The sequence below is a fragment of the Myotis yumanensis genome, unplaced genomic scaffold, assembly GCF_028538775.1.
Source record: "Myotis yumanensis isolate MYYU_CA2020_CCGP unplaced genomic scaffold, mMyoYum1.0.hap1 SCAF_11, whole genome shotgun sequence".
Classification (NCBI taxonomy): domain Eukaryota; kingdom Metazoa; phylum Chordata; class Mammalia; order Chiroptera; family Vespertilionidae; genus Myotis; species Myotis yumanensis.
The window spans coordinates 40,994,275-41,014,016 of record NW_027223762.1 but is presented as its reverse complement, the minus strand read 5'-3'; the positions used below and the strand labels follow the sequence as shown (position 1 = coordinate 41,014,016).

Sequence of the window (19,742 nt, the reverse complement as noted above, 5' to 3'; positions counted from 1 at the left end):
AGTTAGATTCTTGATCCTCAAAGAATCGTCCCAGAGCCAGAAGCATAGGTATCACCAGGGAGCTTGTTAAAAATGCAAAATCTCAGGCCCTACCCCAGACCTAAGGCCAGAATCTGCATTTTAACAAGATTCCTTGAATATCTGTCGGAATAGTAGTTTGAAAAGCACTAGCCCAGATTACACTACCAAGCAGCGCTTTTCAATGATTCCCCAAATAACTAAATCCTCCTTAACCCACTTTTTATTACCGACAAGAGTCACCTTTGGTCACGTTCACTTTTCATCTTCCTGCTCTCCTTAGGCTCCGCTCCATCCTTCCTGTTGTCCATCACTCACCGCACTTACCTCCTATTACAGGGGGATGCCTGCCTGAGGGGAATGCTAATGGGTTCTGGGGGGCAGCCTGAGCTTCAGGGTCAATGAGGAGATGAGACTGCTCAAGCAGAGGGCTCATTCCAGGGAAGGCTCAGAAATAAGGCTGGAAAAGCAGGCAGGGAACTGATTAGTAAGAGCCTAACTGAGGAATTGGACTTTATACTGTAGATGATGGGAAAATTATGAAAAAGTTTTGGTTTTCACAGAGAAACAGTAAAAGACATACTTTATTTAGCAAGGGACTCTACTATAAGGTAGCCTGGAGAGAGACAAGGGCTCAGGAAGGCTTGAGATACTACTTACAGGGACAGACAGAGAGAGGCAAAGACCTGGGTAGGTGTGGCACCTGGAAGAGCGCATACATAAGAGAGATGTGGAACGAGGACCTTGTTGGATTTGGTGGCTCGTGAAACATAGATTTATTAATCCTATCACCAAATATTCAGAAAGCACCTCCACAGTCCAGGCACTGTTCTAGTTGATAGAGATAACACAGTGACTAAGACAAAGAACCTGCCTCCCAGGAGCTCACAGTCTACCTGGAGAGATGAACAACAAATAAACAAATGAGTAAATAAGATAATTTCAGATACCAGTAAGATGGAAATACAACAGGTTCGTGGTATGGAGGGTCAGCTCATGGGCCAAATCCTGTTTTTTTGTACAGCCTAAAAGCTAAGAAGGGTTTTTACATTGTCAATAGTTGATAAAAAACATCAAAAGAATATTTCGTGAGGTGTGAAAATTACATGAAACTCAATGTTCAATCTTCATCAGTGAAGACTTATTGGAGCACTGTCACATCTATAGTCAGTTCTGTCAAGGAGATAACATTGAGCTAAGAATTAAGAAGGGGCTAGCCATCCAAAGTTCTAGAGATGGAGGAGTTAGCGCAAAGGTCCTGAGGCAAGAATAAACTTCCTGTGTTTGAGGGATAGACAAAAGCTTCAAGAACAGGGGGCAGCCCTGCTGTGTGGCTCAGTGGCTGAGTATCAACCCCTGAAACAAGAGGTCACCTGCTCAATTCCCGGTAAGGGCACATGCCCAGGTTGCTGGCTAGATCCCTGGTGGGGGCTGTGCAGGAGGTGGCCGATCAATGTTTCTATCTCTCTATCCCTCTCCCTTCCTCTCTAAAATCAATAAAATAAAATATTAAAAATACAAGAACAAGGGGCAGAGTGGCATGAAATGGGGATGGAGTAGGGCCAAGACCATCTGTGGAGGCAGGAAGAGGTGCCTCTTTCACATTTGCCCAGAATGTGCCAGGGTAAGCCAAGAGCAGGGCTTTTTGAGACTTTCGTGGGCCTCTGCCACTCCTTCATCTAGAGCAGGGGCAGGGAATTTTGTGCCTGTCAATGGCCATCTTGATATTTATAACATCATTAGCGGGCCATACAAAATTATCACCTTAAAAATTAGCCTGCTATATTTGGTCAAACATATAATTAACTCACCCCTAATGCCTTGGCAGGGCCAGACCAAATGATTTTGTGGGCGTAATATGGCCCATGAGCTGGACGTTCCCCACCCCTGATCTAGAGACCCTGTTTTATCTCATATAAATTATCAAATGCTCCCACATTCATCATTAATATAATCAACATGTGAGTTGGATTGAATTGCTGCTGATTGGTTGACAGCCTGGCAGACACTGCTTTTAGGAGCAAGGGCCCTCCCTTTGCTTCCACGTGGTTTTGGACTAAAGGACAATGAGTGAAAGAGCAGGGAAGGGGGACACCTCCCACAGAAGCCAGACTTTAATACAAATACTTTCAGTTCTTTTGTCCACATCAAGAAGTGGAAAGACTGTTTGAGCAAAGCCTTCTGGAAATAACTGAGAGGTATTATTCAATGAGCTAGAAATATTTTACTAAAGGAAAAAACGTACCGTACTTGAACACAGGGTACTTTTAGCCAGGCAATTTATTTTGAAACTTGGACAGTACACAGCATAATCCCATTTATAGAAAGACAGCTGTTGTGCATTTATTACTTACTAGTACCAAAGCAGTTTCAAAAGAGATTCAAGAAACGAATGTAGAAAAGGCACTCCTTGGTTCTTTCATTAGCTATCAGATAATCCATGTAAAATTAATCCATACTAATGCTTACTAGCATAATATCTGACACCCAGTAAGGTCTCAGTAAAGCTTGGCAAGTATAGGGGAGGAGTGGAAAGAGGGGAAGGAGCCCCACACACCCCTCTCCCAATACAGAATGCAGTAGGCCTCTTCTTAACCGCACGAAATGACCAGCCCCCAAAGGATGAAAGGCCCTTCTCCCTGGGAAGCTCACTACTGGTCTAAGTCCTCCCATATTTCCCATCGCCCTGCAGAGCCAAGGATTCTTTATGGGAATCCTTTTCTGCCTTGGCTTCCTTAATTCATTCGTTCTCTCTCTCTCTCTCTCTGAGGGCCAGCTTGCCATTCCATAAACTGAACCATGTGACCAAGTTCACAATGACTCGGACTTTGTGTCGGGGTTTGAAAAACTCTGTTGCTGCTCACAGGTGGAGCAAAATATTGAACAACTGTGGCTCAGCCTTGATACCTATAAAACACAGACACACTCAGGACGGGGTGTGGTTCAAGTGACCCTAAAAACATCGGGATTCTTCAAGAAGGATCGATGAAGACGGAAGGGACCATATGTTTGTGACCACTAAAAATACCTAAGCGGTAGGCAGTATGTGGGTGGGAAACTGTAACTTCTTTACAATATGGAATTCTGCCGTGAGGGTTCATGGCAGGGCTCCTGAAGATTTTAAGGCATTGTTTTAGAGCAAACTGAAAGAAAGCTAGGAACTAAACATAAGAAACCTATTCCAAAAGCAGTTACATAAGGAAATAACGTGTTGTAAGTAAGTTCAACCTATTTCAGGTAAGATTACAAAAATTTGCAGAGATAATTTATGATGGATTCATAAAGAAAAAATTAAATATGTGGAGAGCACATCCATATTGTTTTCAGGTTGAATGTCTAGAAGGATCATTATTACACCATCCAGCAAACTGCCCACTGGGATCACTGCCAGAAATTGAAAGCTGAGTGCTGACTCAAGGAGAAAGTTTCTTATGTCCTTATGGCAGATGGCAGGTCTGTGGAACAAGAACCTCAGATTTCAAGTAATACTTCAGTGGGCCTTTACAAGGAGACGGCTGTGTGGTGCATTCCTCCCCACATACCGAAAATTTGGAAAGCAGGCAAATTATATTGTTCCCTGAGCCATAGATGAGTAAAATCAGCAAATAAGCACCAAAACAAAGATATACAAACTAATTTCAATGAGAAAGAGTGGCTCCTGAACTGACGTTAACTTGCTGAAAGGTATTAGCATATTTAAAGAAAAACTGTTTCCATTGCTATGCAAACTCCACACAAAATCCTGAGACGCTTACTCTGGAATATTATTCAAAGCCCAGTCCTAAGGAAAGAGTGGCTTAGTCCCAGGATCCAATGGTCCAGAGTCAGATATTTCCCCACTGTGAAGATGAATTTTATCCATCGAAAACCCTTTGTTCTACTTCCATGGTTGCCAAGCAACCTCTGGACTAGAGTTTGGCTTCCCAGGTGTACCTGTCTACAAAGTACTAGAGCATAAGGCTTTTTATCTAAGTAACAATTGCATTTCTCAATGTAAATAAATACATTAGCAGTGTGTCTGTTTGTGTATAAGTGCATGTGTGCGTGTGTGTGTGTGTGTGTGTGTGTGTGTGTGTATGATAAGCCTGTAAATATAAACCTGTCCTTAAGAGTTGAACCCCTTCTTGATGTGCTGATGAATACAATTTCCCTGGTCCTGCTGGTTGTGGCAACAGGATGAATTCACCCCAGTAGCGGATACTATCTTTGAGATTCCAACTGAACTTGGTGGCCTCCATTCAGATTCATAACATTGACCCACATCCCAGAACAGGGAACCCGAACAGTCATTCTGAAGGGATTTGCTGTCCTTGTGTCACATTCGTACTGAATCCCTCTCCCTCCCGGAAGATCACATGTGAGTGAGTCATTCACCATTTTCCTTTGGTACATGGTTTCATTTTACAACCCACAGGCTGACAAATTTATACTTCTAGTCTGTGGCTTTGTAGAGGGTGTGACTGGGCCCCACCCAAACACAAAGGCTTTCAAAACTGTCTATGTAATAGGAAAATGAAAGCAACTCTTTTTCCTTAAGATCCTTCTAAAAGTAAAGGAACTTGAAGAGCTGGGCTTTGAGTCTGGAGAAATAAGAGTCAAACATTTAATCAAAGACAAAGGGTGTGAGCTAAATCAAAGCAGACAAATTTGGAAACCTGCCTAAGTATTCTTAGGGAAGAATCTAATCCAACCCAGCACCTGGCAAGTAACTTACTGATGGACTTTTGTCTGAGTTTTAGCCACTGATTCACAGCAGTCTATTAAAGTTTCTACTCTACTCCAATGATTCCTTGGTCTAAAAGGCAGGGGAAAGGAGGGAAGAAACATCTATTAAATACTCCTCTGCATTATCTTACTAACCTACTCAATAACCTTTGGAGACACTAAGATTAGAAAAATAAAAAGAGCACTGAGGTGGCCTAAACGATTGTTGGGAGAGTTGGTTGGGTACTATTCTTTGTTCAATGCCTGCCTTGCTAAAGGTCTTTCTATTTCTACTTCACATAATTCCTCAGTTTCCCCAGACAGAAATTTCTAGTAAGGCATAAATCAAAGCATATTCTAATAAGCTTTATAAATAGATAGCTACCCTACCTTGTTTCTCTGGGTACTGAATTCAGCTTACATAGTTTAGTGCTTGAAATTTTTCACAAGTGGTTTTCTTTTCTTCCTCTTCTTCTTTTTTTGGGGGGGTGGGGGGGAGGTGATCCTCACCCGAGAATATTTTTCTATTTATTTTTTAAAATATACTTTTATTGATTTCAAAGAGGAAGGGAGAGATAGAAACATCAATAATGAGAGTCATTGATCGGCTGCCTCCTGCACACTCCACATTGGGGATCGAGCCCACAACCCGGGCATGTGCGCTTGACCAAAATCGAACCTGCAACCCTTCAGTCTGAAGGCCGACGTTCTATCTACTGAGCCAAACCAGCTAGGGCCCGAGGATATTTTTCCATTGATTAGTTTTAGAAAGAGTGGAAGGGAAGGGGAGAGATAGAGAAACATCGATGTTAGAGAGACCTCAATTGGTTGCCTCCTGCACTGGTCCCGACCAGGCTCAGGGATGGAGCCTGCAACAGAGGTATGTGCCCTTGACTGAAATCGAACTCAGTCTGCTGGCGGACGCTCTATCCACTGAACCAAACGAGCTAGGGCTGGTTTTCTTTTGTTATCTGAGTGACTCCTAGTACAATCTGTGAACTGGAGACCTCGGGAATTCTAGTGGGTGGTTTTCGGTTGGTGTCTGTGTTTTTGAACTATTCTGCCTTTTAACTGCAGACAAACTGGATTCCCCTCCTCCCACGTCAGTGACCACTGAAACAAGAAGCTGATGTGCTGGCGATGCTGATTTTTGCTCACAGTCATGAGACTGATATGATAGTTGCACTGATGTTTCATGTTCACTCATTCAGCAAGCATTATCTGAATGCCTGTCCATGCCTGGTACCACTCTGGGCACTAAAAGGCAAACTTCAATTTCCACCTGTATCCCCTCCATATAGAAAATTATCCCATATGCCTTCTCAGTTCAAGAGTAGACTATTGTTTAAAAAGAAGCTATTCTTGAACCGAAAAGGCATATGGAATAATTTTCTGGAGGCTGTTGGGATGACTCAGTCGAACTTCCTTCCCATTGCAAGGCTCTCTACAGCCTTTCTCAATGGTCACCTCCCAGCCTTCAGTCATACTCCCTCTGGTCATGGGGCTCACTTCTCCACAGGACAGGCCGGCCACTGCTTAGTGGCTCAGCATCAGGAAAGCCAGTCTTGCATTCTTTGTTCTGTGCTCTGCAGCTAGTATCAAAGGAGTTTAGAAATAATTACCCTTTTGATTTTATTTATCCTAGTGCTAGCCACATTAATACAATAATAATATTATCCAGTATGCATCAGTAGCAAGTGAGAGAAGAAATACCAGAAATAGCTCTTCTAGCTTTTGCTCTGAACCAAAAACATTACAGACTTTCATTCAAAGCTACGGGTTCGGCACAGCTATGACATGTTTTCTCAAGCCCTTGGTGGCAGTTGCTTATACTGCTAGAGGCAGTGCCCCTTTAGCTTTAAAACATAACTGTTCTTTTGATCACAGAGTTTACAATGAGGCAGGCCAGTAAGCCAGGACAAGTGGAATAGGGAAACTGAGACGGATAACGGAACAAACTGGCAGAGCAAGTTACAGCAGACACAGGCCACCTCCCTAGAAAGAGGAGGCCTCAGTAATATCTCACGTCCAGATCCAGAAAAGCAGCAACCAAGTGGGCAACACCAGTACCAGCAGCAATGACTAATGACCCCCTGTCTTGACACTAACCAATCAGTGAAGACCACAACCCCGAAGGAGCACACCTAGAAAACTGATAAATATTCTGTTGAAACCCTCCCCTGAGAACTCCCCTAAGATTCCTGCCTGCAAGAGAGAGATAAAAGCCTCCAGACAAAGGACTCAGCGAGCCTTCTCCTTCCCAGGAGCACGCCTGCCCGTGCCTCCCCCGCCTTCTTCCCCCACAGACTTGCATCTCCTAAACTCTGAGGCTTGCAACCAGGTCAGCAATGAGCAGCAGCAGTTCGTCCCAGACAAACCCTGAACCTGTCCCCAAGCCCCCCTTTTCTCTGACTTCCTAGTGAGCCAAAGTAGACCAGCCTGGGCTCATTTCCCTAGTCCTTTCTTGTTTCACTGTACCCAGCTTTAATAAACATCCTCTGAAATTCACCTGGCCTAGCCCTAGCTGGTTTGGCTCAGGGGATAGAGCAGTGGTTCCCAAACTTATTTGGCCTACCGCCCCCTTTCCAGAAAAAAAATATTACTCAGCCCCTGGAAATTAATTTTTTAAAAAATTTTAATAGCAGTTAATCATCGCCCCCAAATGCACCTGTGGCCATCACCAACCCCCTGGATCGCTGCAGCGCCCACCGGGGGGCGGTAGCGCCCACTTTGGGAATCACTGGGATAGAGTGTTGGCCTGCAGACTGAAGGGTCCCAGGTTTGATTTCGGTGAAGGGCACATGCTCAGATCTTGGGCTTAATCCCCAGTAGGGGGTGTGCAGGAGGCAGTAGATCAATGAATCTCTCTCATCATTAATGTTTCTCTCTCTCCCTTTCCCTTCCTCTCTGAAATCAATAAAAATATATTTTTAAAAAAGAAAATAAAATTCACCTGGACTCACATTGTGAAATTTGTCCCGTACGACACTACCGGCTGGCCCTAGGAAGGCCTTTTCAGAGCCAGGTCCCCTTTCCAATAACAATGAGATCAAAATGTTAAGCTAACCACAGGTGAGAGCGCAATTCCAAGGCTGAGATGTAAGTACACAAAGAAAGCAGGAGGGCGGGAGGGCGGGAGGAGGAATGCTTGCCCCCTTAAAAGAGATAATTTCCGCCAGTGCTGGATTATCAGGTAGGGAAGACTTGAGAGAGTGTCTAGCCCACCCCTTCATTTTGTAGACAGAAAACAGACCCAAGACCACTTTCTGGGTAATGTGCACGGTAACAACGTGTTGGGTTCACTCATTGGACCCGAGGTCTGGCAGGTGCTGGCATCGTGAACAGCACAAGTGCCCACTAAGATGGGAGCATCCATGCCATCCTCCTGATGAGAAACAGCTACGCGAAGGTCCTGATTTGAGTTGGTGGAGCCAACTTCACAGCCTAGTTGCTAATTTCCCATGATGGCCATTCAGGCAGGAACTCCTCCTTCAAAGACCACACCATCCTCACAGAGTGGCTGGAGTCCAGAACCCAATCACTTGGGTTTATAAACCTCCATACCCACTTCCTAGCTGTATGATTTGGGGCAAGTTATTTCTCTGTACTTCAGTTTCCTCATTGGTCACACGGAATTAATAGCAGTACTTTATAGGGTTGTTGCAAAGATTAATCAAATTATTATATCAGAAAGGTGCACACATTATGTACTCAACAAACGTTAGCTATTCTTTTTATTACTCTGCTCTCCAAGTATCTTCCATTATCTTTATATTCTAGTGAGCTGTTCAGTGAGCTAAGGTCGTGGTTATCAACTCGACTCATATTAAAAACATCTGTGGTGTAGAGTTCAGGCTTTCACATCTACCAGCAAGTCAAACCAGATTTCCTTTTGGCCACCAAATCAATGAGGCACTCTGTGTGAGTATGTGTTTGTCCTCTGATAAAATCATTGCCCTCACAGTTGTCTGAATTCTAAGACAGCACTTCCCTGGACTCTGCTCACCAGATGCCCATCCTGGGCCCCCAACTTTCCTGCTTCTAATTCTTCTGTTTGTTTGTTTGTTTGTTAATCCTCACCCAAGGACATTTTTCCCCCATTAATTCCCAGAGAGAGTGGAAGGGAGGGGGAGAGACAGAGAAACATTGATGTGAAAGAAACACACTGATTGGCTGCCTCCCACACATGCCCCGACCAGGGCTGGGGACACAGCCTGCAACTGAAGTATGCCCTCTTGACCGGAACTGAACCCAAACCGAACCTGTGACCCTATAGCCCAAGGGCCGATGTACTAACCAATGAGCCACACGAGCAAGGGCCCAGCTTCGGATTCTTAACAGGACCTTACACACAGTGCACCTGCAAGAAATGCTTGCTGACTAACTGAACTAGCTGCTCCTGCAGCCGCAGGACCAGTTTTAATCACCTTGGCTCCTTGAGCTTCCTGAAGGCCTGGTCTCCAGGAAGGTTCCCCACAGCCCTTTCAGCTATACCCACAGTCTCCTCCTCTCACCTTGTTTCTGAGCCCCAGGGTATTCACTAAAGAAGCATTAGCATAGTTTCGATTACGCCAGTCACATTGGGGCTTATTGTATTCTCTACCTTGGGGTAGGCAAGGATTTCTGAAGATACAAAAAAGTAGTAGCCATAAAAGGCAATATTGATAAATAAACATTATTCTGAATAAATGAAGCCAAACAAAGTTTTATATGAAATTCTAGAACAAGCAAAGCTTATATATACTGCCCGGCTGGCATGGTTGTGGTTGAACATCGACCTATGAACCAGGATATCGAGGTTCAATTCCCGGATAGGGCACATGCCTGGGTTGTGGGCTTGATCCCCAGTGTGGGGTATGCAGGAGGTAGCTGATCAATGGTTCTCTCTCATCATTGATGTTTCTCTCTCTCTCTCTCTCTCTCTCGTCCTCTCCCTCTCCCTCTCTCTCTGAAATCAATGAAAAATGTATTTTTAAAAAAGTTTATCTATGCTGCTAAAAAGCACAAAAATGGTTGCCTGGGGCCAGGGATTGGGGGTGGTGGTGAGGCAGAGGGGGTACTAACTCCAGAGAGTGTAAGAGAAGGAACTTTAGGGAGTAATAGAAATGTTCCTTATCTTGATTGGGGTAGTAGCATTCAGATGTATACATTTGTCAAAACTCACTGAACTCACCTCACACCTATTGCGAATGCTTCTATAAAACAAAACATAACAGAAGTAAGTGTTAGTAATGTGGAGAAACTGGAACCCATGTATAAAATGGTACAGCCACTGTGGAAACAGCATGGTGGTTCCCCAAAAAGTTAAAAATAGACCTGGCCAATGCGGCTCAGTTGGTTGGGCATCGTCCCATGCACTGAAAGGTTGCCAGTTCCTTTCCCAGTCAGGGCACATGCTTGGTTTCGGCTTGATCCCTGGTAGAGGGCATGCAGGAGGCAGCCGATCAATGTTTCACTTTCATATTGATGTTTCTCTCTCTCTCTCTCTCTCTCTCTCTCTCAAAGTCAATAAAAATTCTTTTGGGGAAAAATTCTTTTAAAAAATGTAAAAACAGAATAATTACTATATGATCCAGCAATTCCACTTCTTGGACTCAGAAATATCTATACAGCCATGTTCACAGGAGCCTTATTTGCAGTAGCCAAAGGATGGAAGCAACACATGTGTCAATTGATGAATTAATGGATAAACAAAATGTGGTACATACATACAATGATATACTAGTCAGCCTTAAAAAGGAAGGAATTTTTAAAAAATATTTTCATTGATTTCAGAGAAAGGAACCAAGAGGAAAAGAGAGAAACATCAGTGATGAGAGAGAATCATTGATCGGCTGCCTCCTGCATGCCCCCTACTGGGTATCAAGCCTGCAAACTCTGGCATGTGCCCTGACAGGGAATCAAACTCTGACCTCCTGGTTCATGGGTCAACGCTCAACCACCGAGCCACACCAGCTGGGCAAGGAAGGAAATTTGACACATGCTACAACATGGATGAACTTTGAGGACATGATGCTAAGTGAGATACTTAGAGTAGGCAAACTCCTAAAACAGAAAGTAGAATGGCAGTAGCAGGGGATGGAAGAAGGGGCTAATATGGAGTTACTAGTATATAGTTTAACAGGTAGAGTTTCAGTTTCGTAAGATGGATGTTTGTGATGATTGCACAACCATGTAAATGTACTTAAAAATAATTAACTTACACCTAACACTTAAGAACTGTACACTTAAAAATAGTTAATGTGGCAAATCTTATATGTATTTTACTGCAATTTGTAAAAGTAATTTAAAAAATGTGAACTCCTTTAAAAAAATGCTCATCAACAAAACAATAGGTTTTTTAAAAAAATAATAGGATTTGTAGAAAAATAAAATGCAAAAATGCTCATCAAACTAACTACTAACAATATGTGCATTTTATTGTATGTGAACTATGCCTCAATAAAAAGAGGCCAAGGTCTCAGCTTTGTAGGGTGACCGAGGCCTCTCAGGGGAAGCATGCTGCTGTTATCCTTCATTTAGTGATAACCACTCTGAGGTAAAAATCCAACTCAGTGGAGAATCTAAAAATCCATATATCTTTTGCACAGCATCCTGGGTAAAATCATATGTCCTCAGGTATAACAATTATTCAAAGAAAAAAAATTGTCCAGCATAGTTAGTCTTTCATCTTGTTTCCTGATTCACTTCCAGAGTTATTTTAGAATCAAGGGTCACTTAAATTCCATGTTCCTTCTTCAGAAATACCATAAGTAAATTACTCTAGGCAAGTCACAATTTAATGGAGGGAACCCAGTTGATCATAAGCTACTGGCATTGATCTCCAGTTCTCATCTGTTCTATTACCAGGAACTCTCATAGGTCCAACTGCACTTGCGTCACCACTGGCCTGTCCCTATGAGTCACAAACTACAGGCTACCTTATCCTGAGGCTGAAATCCCAAGGTTGATTGCTTCTCTTGTCTCAGCAACCGGAAGCCTTAGGGATAAAACAAGAGGAGCGCCTTCGATGGAGCACCTGAGTTAAGGAACTGTGAGGTGGACCTATCAGTGACCCTAGTCACCCCCAAACCAGCCAAGAGGTGTTGAGGTAGATACCAGGGTGGTAGAATAGATGCTGGAGCATCACTACATGTTGGCTCTTTGTATTCAAATAATTTTCTCATCAGAAAAAAAAAGAACCTTGAATTTAACATCTGGTCTTTTCTCTTATTCTTTAGTTTTCCCAAAGAAACTAAAATCCACTGCATCTTTCTTTACAAAATCCTTGTGATGCAGAAAGGGGAGAGACAGACCAGACCCAAATAGAAAACTAAAGTATAGTCGTCTTCCCTTATCCGCGGTTTCACTTTCTGTGGTTTCAATTACCCATGGTCAACCACAGTCCAAAAACACTGAATGGAAAATTCCAGAAATAAACAATTAATAGTTTTAAATTTCGTGCTGTTTTGAGTAGCAGGGTGAAATCCCGCACTGTCCCATTCTGTTCCACCCACGATGGGACTCGCCCCTATGTCCAGCAATATCCATGCTGTATACACTACTTGCCTGTTAGTCACTTAGTTGCTATCTTGGTTATCAGAGACAGAGAGAGCACATTCAGTATGTTACAATTGACTTTATTACAGTGTGTTGTTATAATTGATCTATTTTATTATTAGTCATTGCTATTAATCTCTTACTGTGTCTAATTTACAAATGAAACCTTATTATAGGTATGCCTGTATGGGAAAACCCAGTGTTCATCAGATTCAGTACTATCTGCAGTTTTAAGCATCACTGGGGTTCTTGGAACGTATCTCGCGTGTATAAAGGGAGATACTGTGCAGGAGGGAAGGGATACTGTGCAGTGAGTCCGTGAGAAAGGCAGCCATGCAGCCAGGCTTCCTGTTGTCCTGCTAGGTCTTATTTGCCTGTAGGTAAGAAGACAGGTATTATGCAGTCTAGTCATTTCCCTACAACACCATTTCTGTTTGCCCCTGAGGGATGCAAACACTGCCCAGGTGGATAGGAAAAGCAGCTGAATTTTCCTTCATAGAGTTTCCTTCAGTGGGCCAGGGCAGCCTTAGAGATCTGGGAGTGAGCTAAGAATAAACACTGCTCTCAAATGTTCCATTTTATTCTGATGCCTCCTATGCCCTACAAATCTTCTAGCTTTGTGGGCAACTCCCCCTGCCCTGGTTCAGCCACTCCTTCAGTGGGCCAGGGCAAGGTTCTAGTTCCAAATCTTTCCAGAATCCAAGTTGACCCTGGCAGAAGAATACAAAAACACAACTGTTAAAAACCTTCCACAGGGGATTTCTGATTCACATAAGGAACTTGCTATTTCTGATGCAGCCTCTCCCGAATTCTCATTGAAAAACCTCATGAAGGCCTGGCCAGTGTGACTCATTGAATTGAGCATCCTTCCTTGTACCAAGAGGGCAACAGTTCGATTCCCTGTCTGGGCACATGCCCAGCTTGCGGGCTCTGTCTCTGGTGGGAGTGTGCAGAAGGCTGCCGATCGATGTTTCTATCTCTCTCTCCCTCTCTCTTACTCTCTTTTTAAAATAAATAAAAATATATATATTTTTAAAACCTCATCAAGGTACGGAAAGACAAAGAAAGAAACTCAGGACAAAACCAAAACACTAGGACTGACATGAGATAAGTTAGAAGATGAGAGGAACTGAAATTAACTTAAGGCAGATGGAGTGTGTAGTGTAGTAGTTGAGTGGATGCTGAAGCATAATTGCATGTTGGCTCTTTGTATTCAAATGAGAACGTATATGATCATACATTAATTCTGAAGGTGGAAAATTTGATAATTATACATTCTTCATCTCTGTTTCATTCTTCTTCTTTACAATGTTAAAATGGGCAGGTGATATTGGTAACTCTTTTCCTGTGTATTCTTTCAGAAGTAGTTAATGTATTAACAAGTATACAAGAATATAGATGGCCTCTGTCATTCTTATCTACAGAAATGGTAGCTTACCATGAAAACCTATATTTTGCTTTTTTAAGAAAAAAAGTATCTTTGATATCATCTTATATCTATTTCTACCAATCTGCGTTACTTTTTTTTAAAGCCTCACCCAAGGATATGTTTTTTAAGAGAGAGAGAGAGGGAGAGAGAAAGAAATATCCATGTGAAAGAAAAACATCAATTGGTTATCGCCTGTATGTGCCCTGACCGAGGATTGAACCCACAATCTCCTTATGTGCCCTGACCAGGAATCAAACCCACAACCCTTTGGTGTACGGGACAACACTCCAACCATCTGAGCCACCCAGCCAGGGCAATCTTATTACTTTTTAAAAGCTGCATAATATTGCTTTGCATGGATAGTCCATAATTTAATCAGTCTCTTGCTGATAGACCTTTAGGCCACTGATAACCTTTTATTGCTACAAAAGAGGCTGCAATGCATATACCCTTGTACACATGCCTCTACACACATGCCCAAGTACATCTTTGGAATAAATTCCTAGAATTCAAATTGCTGGAACAAAGGTAAATGCATTTTTTTTTTTTTTTTTTTACAAACATTGCCCAATTTCAGGGCTTTTTTTTTTTTTTTGGTTATCAAATGATCTTAGCCAAAACACCCATATCAAATGATCTTTAATTGAAATATCCTCTTTTGTAGTTCTTTTTGTTGATGTTTTGATGTTGTTGTTGCCGTGTTGTTGTTGTTAATCCTCACCCAAAGATATTTTTTTTCCATTGATATTTGAGAGAATTGAAGGGAGGGAGGGAGAGAGGTGGGGGGAGAGAGAGAGGGAAACATCAACGTGAGGCACATTGCTTGGTTGCCTCCTGCATGTGCCCTGACCGGGGCAGGGGATTGAACCTGCAACCCAGGAATGTGCCCTTGATTGGGAATTGAACCCACAACCCTTTGATGCGTGGGCTGGTGTTCTAACCACTGAGAAACACTAGCCAGGGCTCCTTTGTAGTTCTTAACTAGCTGGGCATTCCACTGCACTACTGTTGATTTGGTGATGTCATCTATGATGTCATGAGGGTGGCAGCCATCAATATTGCAGCCCACAGGCTGGGCAATCCAGGGCAATTCTTAACTTAATGTCTATATACCTGCTAGGTGTCTGTGACTGGGTTTAGAAGGGTGTCTGTAAACCCCTTGAAACTGTATGAAAAATGTCAAATGTGTGTTTTTCTCGAGACAGTATTCATGGCTTTAATCGGATTCTCAAAGGGGTCTGTGACTCTAACAAGGATAAGAACCAGTGAGTCAACAAGTCCTTGTACAGCATCAAAAAGCAACTGTAGCAGAAGTTGAAGCTAAGCAGGGCCCAGGGAATGCTTTCCTGAGCTCCCTGGAGGAGTGAGGGGGGCGATGTTTGAGGCTGATTATTACCACTGGGCTTGTACCTGTAATGGACCTCCTCCAGGGAAGATGGCTCAATTACACGTAAGTGAGGAACCTTGCTCCCACTCACCACAGGGCCCCTCTACATTACTTTCTGCTAGTAACTTACTATTACCTCCTGGAAGTGGAAAGGTGAGTGCCCTAAACCAGGGTTTCGAATCCATAGTGATTCTTTGGCCATTCATGGGGACCCCTGCTCCATGACAAGTCAGGCTAGTCATGCTGCCTTACGTCTAGGCCTTAAAGGGTTAATGGTGTTGAGGAAGAAAGTTAAAGGTCTTTTCCAGAGTAATTTACGTTCTGGCATTTAGCTGCAATTTATGTCTGCTGGTGATTACAGATAAAAGATTCACTGTGGGCCGAAACCGGTTTGGCTCAGTGGATAGAGCGTCGGCCTGCGGACTGAGAGGTCCCAGGTTCGATTCCGGTCAAGGGCATGTATCTTGGTTGCGGGCACATCCCCAGTGGGAGATGTGCAGGAGGCAGCTGATCGATGTTTCTCTCTCATCGATGTTTCTAACTCTCTATCTCTCTCCCTTCCTCTCTGTAAAAAATCAATAAAATATATTTAAAAAAAAAAAAAAAAAAAAAAAAAAGATTCACTGTGGTATTCATGTCTAGCAGTCCAGACCAAGAAGTGATATGGTAATTTCCTGACCTCAGACATCTTGAACCTTTCAAAAGAATTCTTCAGAAGTGGTGGTTCAGGTTTCCATAGCAAACACTTTCAGTCTAGTTCAAACACAACTGGACACCAACAACTTACTCCCACAAAACCAGCAAGAGGCCTCAATAGAAAGCCTAAATTCCTTGGGAAATTAAACTTTATTTTTATTTGTTTGATTTGCATATACTGTGAAATGATTACCACAGTAGGTTCTGCCAATACCCATCATCTCAGATATAATAAAAAGAAGAGAAGAAATACTTTTCTCCACATGAACAGAACTCAGGATTTACTCTCTTAACATCTTTCTTATATATCATAGAGCAGTGTTAACAATCTTTATCATATTGTACATTACATCCCTAGCCCTATTTATCTTAGGGAAATTAGTCTTAATATAGTAACCCATCTCAGTTTCAACTTTGTTTATTTTAAAATAAGCAAAAAAGCCCTACCTGGTTTGGCTCAGTGGATAGAGCATCGGCCTGCGGACTGAAAGGTCCCAGTTTCGATATCAGTCAAGGGCATGTACCTTGGTTGCAGGCACATCCCCAGTAGGGGGTGTGCAGGAGGCAGCTGATTGATGTTTCTCTCCCATCAATATTTCTAACTCTCTATCCCTCTCCCTTCCTCTCTGTAAAAAATCAATAAAATATATTTTAAAAAATAAATAAAATAAAATAAGCAAAAAAACTTGTTGGAAATCTATATTGGTCTAGAGGTGTTAAGCACTGTAAAACTATGGGGTGAATTTGATGTGATAGGTATAACAGGAGGTATAATAAAAAGCGAGAATGGGGACAATTTCAGCCTTGAGCAATGGCAATATCATAGCCAATGAGGTTTATCTGAGGTGTGATTATTACTCATTGAGAATGGGGCAATTTCAGCATTTACCACATTACTTAGAGTTCATAGCATAATAACAGGCCTATGGTTTCGTTAATGCTGTATTTATCAAACATGCACATATTCATAAAATGGTTAGAAGCATGCTTCTAAAACTTAGTTCATCAAAGCAAGGTCCAAGAAACTCCTGAATTACAATCATCCAGGGAGCCTCTTAAATAGGCAGATTTCTGGGTCCTACCCTGTCCTACTAGATATGAATTTTTAGGAGAGCGACAAAAATCTGCATGTTGTGCAAGCTTCCTGGGGGATGTACCTGCAGCTTGGAAACCATGGCTTTAGAAGTCGTCTTAGGTTAGCCTTCTACCCTTCACAGCTCCATCAGAAATGGAGAATTCACAGTCTGTGAATACCTCTGCCTAGATACCTCTGGTGAGAGAGTGCTCACCAACTCCAAGCCCACCCAGCCTACGGGTTTCAAAAGTCACTTCCTTAAATTTAACCAGAAGCTACCACCCAAAAAACTCCTACCCAGCTCTGCTCCACACAGAGTGCGCTGATTTCCTACCTGCCAAGCCCCTCAAGCATGTGTCCCCACACCCACCTCAGTCTACCCACTCTAGTGGAAACAGCTCTAGTTCTTTTAACCATATTTTAAGATATGGTTGACAAAAGGAAAGTTAAAGAGGAAGAGAAAGATATTTGGTCACGATTTAGTTAACAAGCCAGGAAGCCACAAATCCAAACCCCAGGTCACTATGAACCAAGCACTGATGGAGCCATAGTCAGGCAGAGACTAAATCTGTTTCCAGTAGTCTGACCCTGACCAAAGATCACAATGTGGAGACTTGGGAGCCTCATCTATAAAACCAGGTTAATAACCCCACCTCAGGCTGTATAATAAAGATTAAAATGAGTAACCTGGGTAACTGTTATTCAAAGTCCCTCCAGGAAAGACAATGGAGCACCTATCAAACTGCCTTCATAAGTAGCCCTAATTGCAGTGAAAGCAAACCCTCAAGGGCTAGATTTGGGCCAAATCACAGCCCAAAGCCTATGCAAAAATGTTTTGAAGTTTCTTGTTTTATATTAAAAAGGTATTTACACTTTAAATTCTATTCTACTCCAAAATTTATCTGTGGTTGTATAAAAAAAATATTTTTTTAGCCTTAAATATTTGGGTAAAATTGACACCCAAGGAAAATCCCCCCCCCCCCCCTTATTTATTCTGAAACTTTAGGTGATCCCTAGCATACTGTCTACCATCCCCAGGACCTGCCATTCACCTCCATCTCCCTTGGAGAGGAGCAGGCTTAGTTTACAAGCAGATGAGCAAGATGAGGAAAACAAATGAGTGACCAGACATAAGCAAAGAAACAAGCCACAAGACATGAGTCTGGGGGTGACCAGGAGGCTCCGTCTTCAGATGCTGAGGGCTGGTGTGGTCCCACTTGACTTGAAATCACTTTCAGAGAAAAATTATCCCTAACAAAGACAAGAACACCTAGGAGGGAAATTCATTGACACCGTTGATTCGGTAGTTGTGTTTGTGCATGCTTGTGTCTATGTGTGTATGTATGTATGTGCCCAAAGCAATACAAATCTGGCCTACGATGAATGTAGGGGAGCTGGCCTTGGCCAGACAGGGCTTTGGGAAGTAAGCCGGCTTTGGCTGGCTATGGTTACCCATTTTCTAAATCCTGTCCCCTTCTTCTCCTGCTTGCTCTTCCACCTGTCTGCCATCTGACAAGTCCCTGGCTTGGCTATCGATAAAGTTACTGGCAATGGAAGGAGGAATTGATGGACAATGGGATGGATCATTCAGAGGAGGGGGTCCTATCCATTCTTCCCACAAATGTTGGGAAGATAGTTGAAAAGCGATAATATCAAGTCTCCAACTGGTCAAAGCCACGACAAAGCAGTGAAACTGAACCGCTGGCAGATTAAACAATTATTATCTAATAATAATAACATATTCAATAATAATAATAATAATATTAGTTACAGATTCAATAATAATAATAATAATATTAGTTACAGAGTCCTATGTGCCAGGCATTGTGCGGAGGGCATCAGATACACAAGGAGAGAAAAGGTAAGAAAGTAGGAGAAAGTTTCTTAAAAGGTTCAAGGAAAGAATTAAAAAGTAAAACTTGGGTGTCAGACTGAGCCAGCTCCAGGGAATATGAGCTCAGTCCTTCGTTTTTAATGCCCAAACCCGCACAGTGCTTGGCGCGTGAACGATTGGGGTCCAGAGCTGTGTAACCTGCTCTGGGGGTCCTTCTGGGTAAAGGCCGCGTTTGTCCCCTGGGAGCGAGTCCTGGCCCGGGCCTCCCGCTCCACCCAGCGCCGCCAGGGCCGGCCGCCACTTGCCGGCGACGGGAACCCCCTCCCGAGCGCGGCGCAGGCCCGGCTTCCCCCGCGAGGCGCTCAGTGGCCGCCGCGCCCGCTTCCCCGCGCGCAGGACCCCGGCCCGGGGTCCCCTTACCGATCGCGCCGAGACGGGGCTTCGCCTGTCCTCAGTGGCTACGGAGGTCACACCCTCGTCGGGGCTGGGCAGCCGGTCTTATTCCGTGCGGACCCGCCCCACTTCAGGGTGGAGACTGAGCCAGAGTTCCTGGTTGTTCCTCGGCCCACGAGACCGGAAAATCGTCCGGGGCGAAGCGCACCGGAACCCCAGACTACGACCGCGGGGGGCGTCACCGGGGGTGGGGGTGGGGGGGAGGTTTGCACCAGACGCGTGCCTGCTCCCCAGGCATCGGCAGGTCCCACTCTCCCGGCACCGGATCGCCCAGCCCTCCCGGTACCGTCCCGCCCCGCTCCTGCCCTGAAGAGTGGGAGCTCCCGTACCCTCCGCGGCTCCGGTGCCCGCGGGCCTCTGCGCTGCAGCCAACTGCACTTTCTCACCGCGGGGCTCACGCTGAGCCTGTGGCTGGAAAAGTGGAAAGTCACATCATTGCCCTCTTGCGCGTTAAAATATACGGTGCAAGAGTTCCTAGTAGTTCCACTTCTCTCTGGTGGAAAACTGAGTTCCTTTCCTTGGGGGGAGCCTTTGGAGACAGGAGTTAGCAGCAGCCCCAGATCTTTCCCCGTTCACCTGTTCAATGACCGGGTTTGGTACTGGCCTG

General features: G+C 43.8%; 1 protein-coding gene and 1 pseudogene across 1 annotated transcript in view; one reads left to right on the top strand and one right to left on the bottom strand.

Annotated features, from left to right (window-relative positions):
- The window catches only part of ANXA4 (annexin A4), a 54,957-nt gene extending 35,706 nt beyond the window's left edge, over nt 1-19,251 (bottom strand). The window contains exon 1 of the mRNA XM_070429402.1: nt 19,103-19,251. The gene's annotated coding sequence lies outside the window, so the exon portion shown is untranslated. The remainder of the gene's footprint in view (nt 1-19,102) is intronic.
- On the top strand, nt 16,574-16,642 carry LOC139020281 (U4 spliceosomal RNA; annotated as a pseudogene).
- Nucleotides 19,252-19,742: the final 491 nt, after the last annotated feature.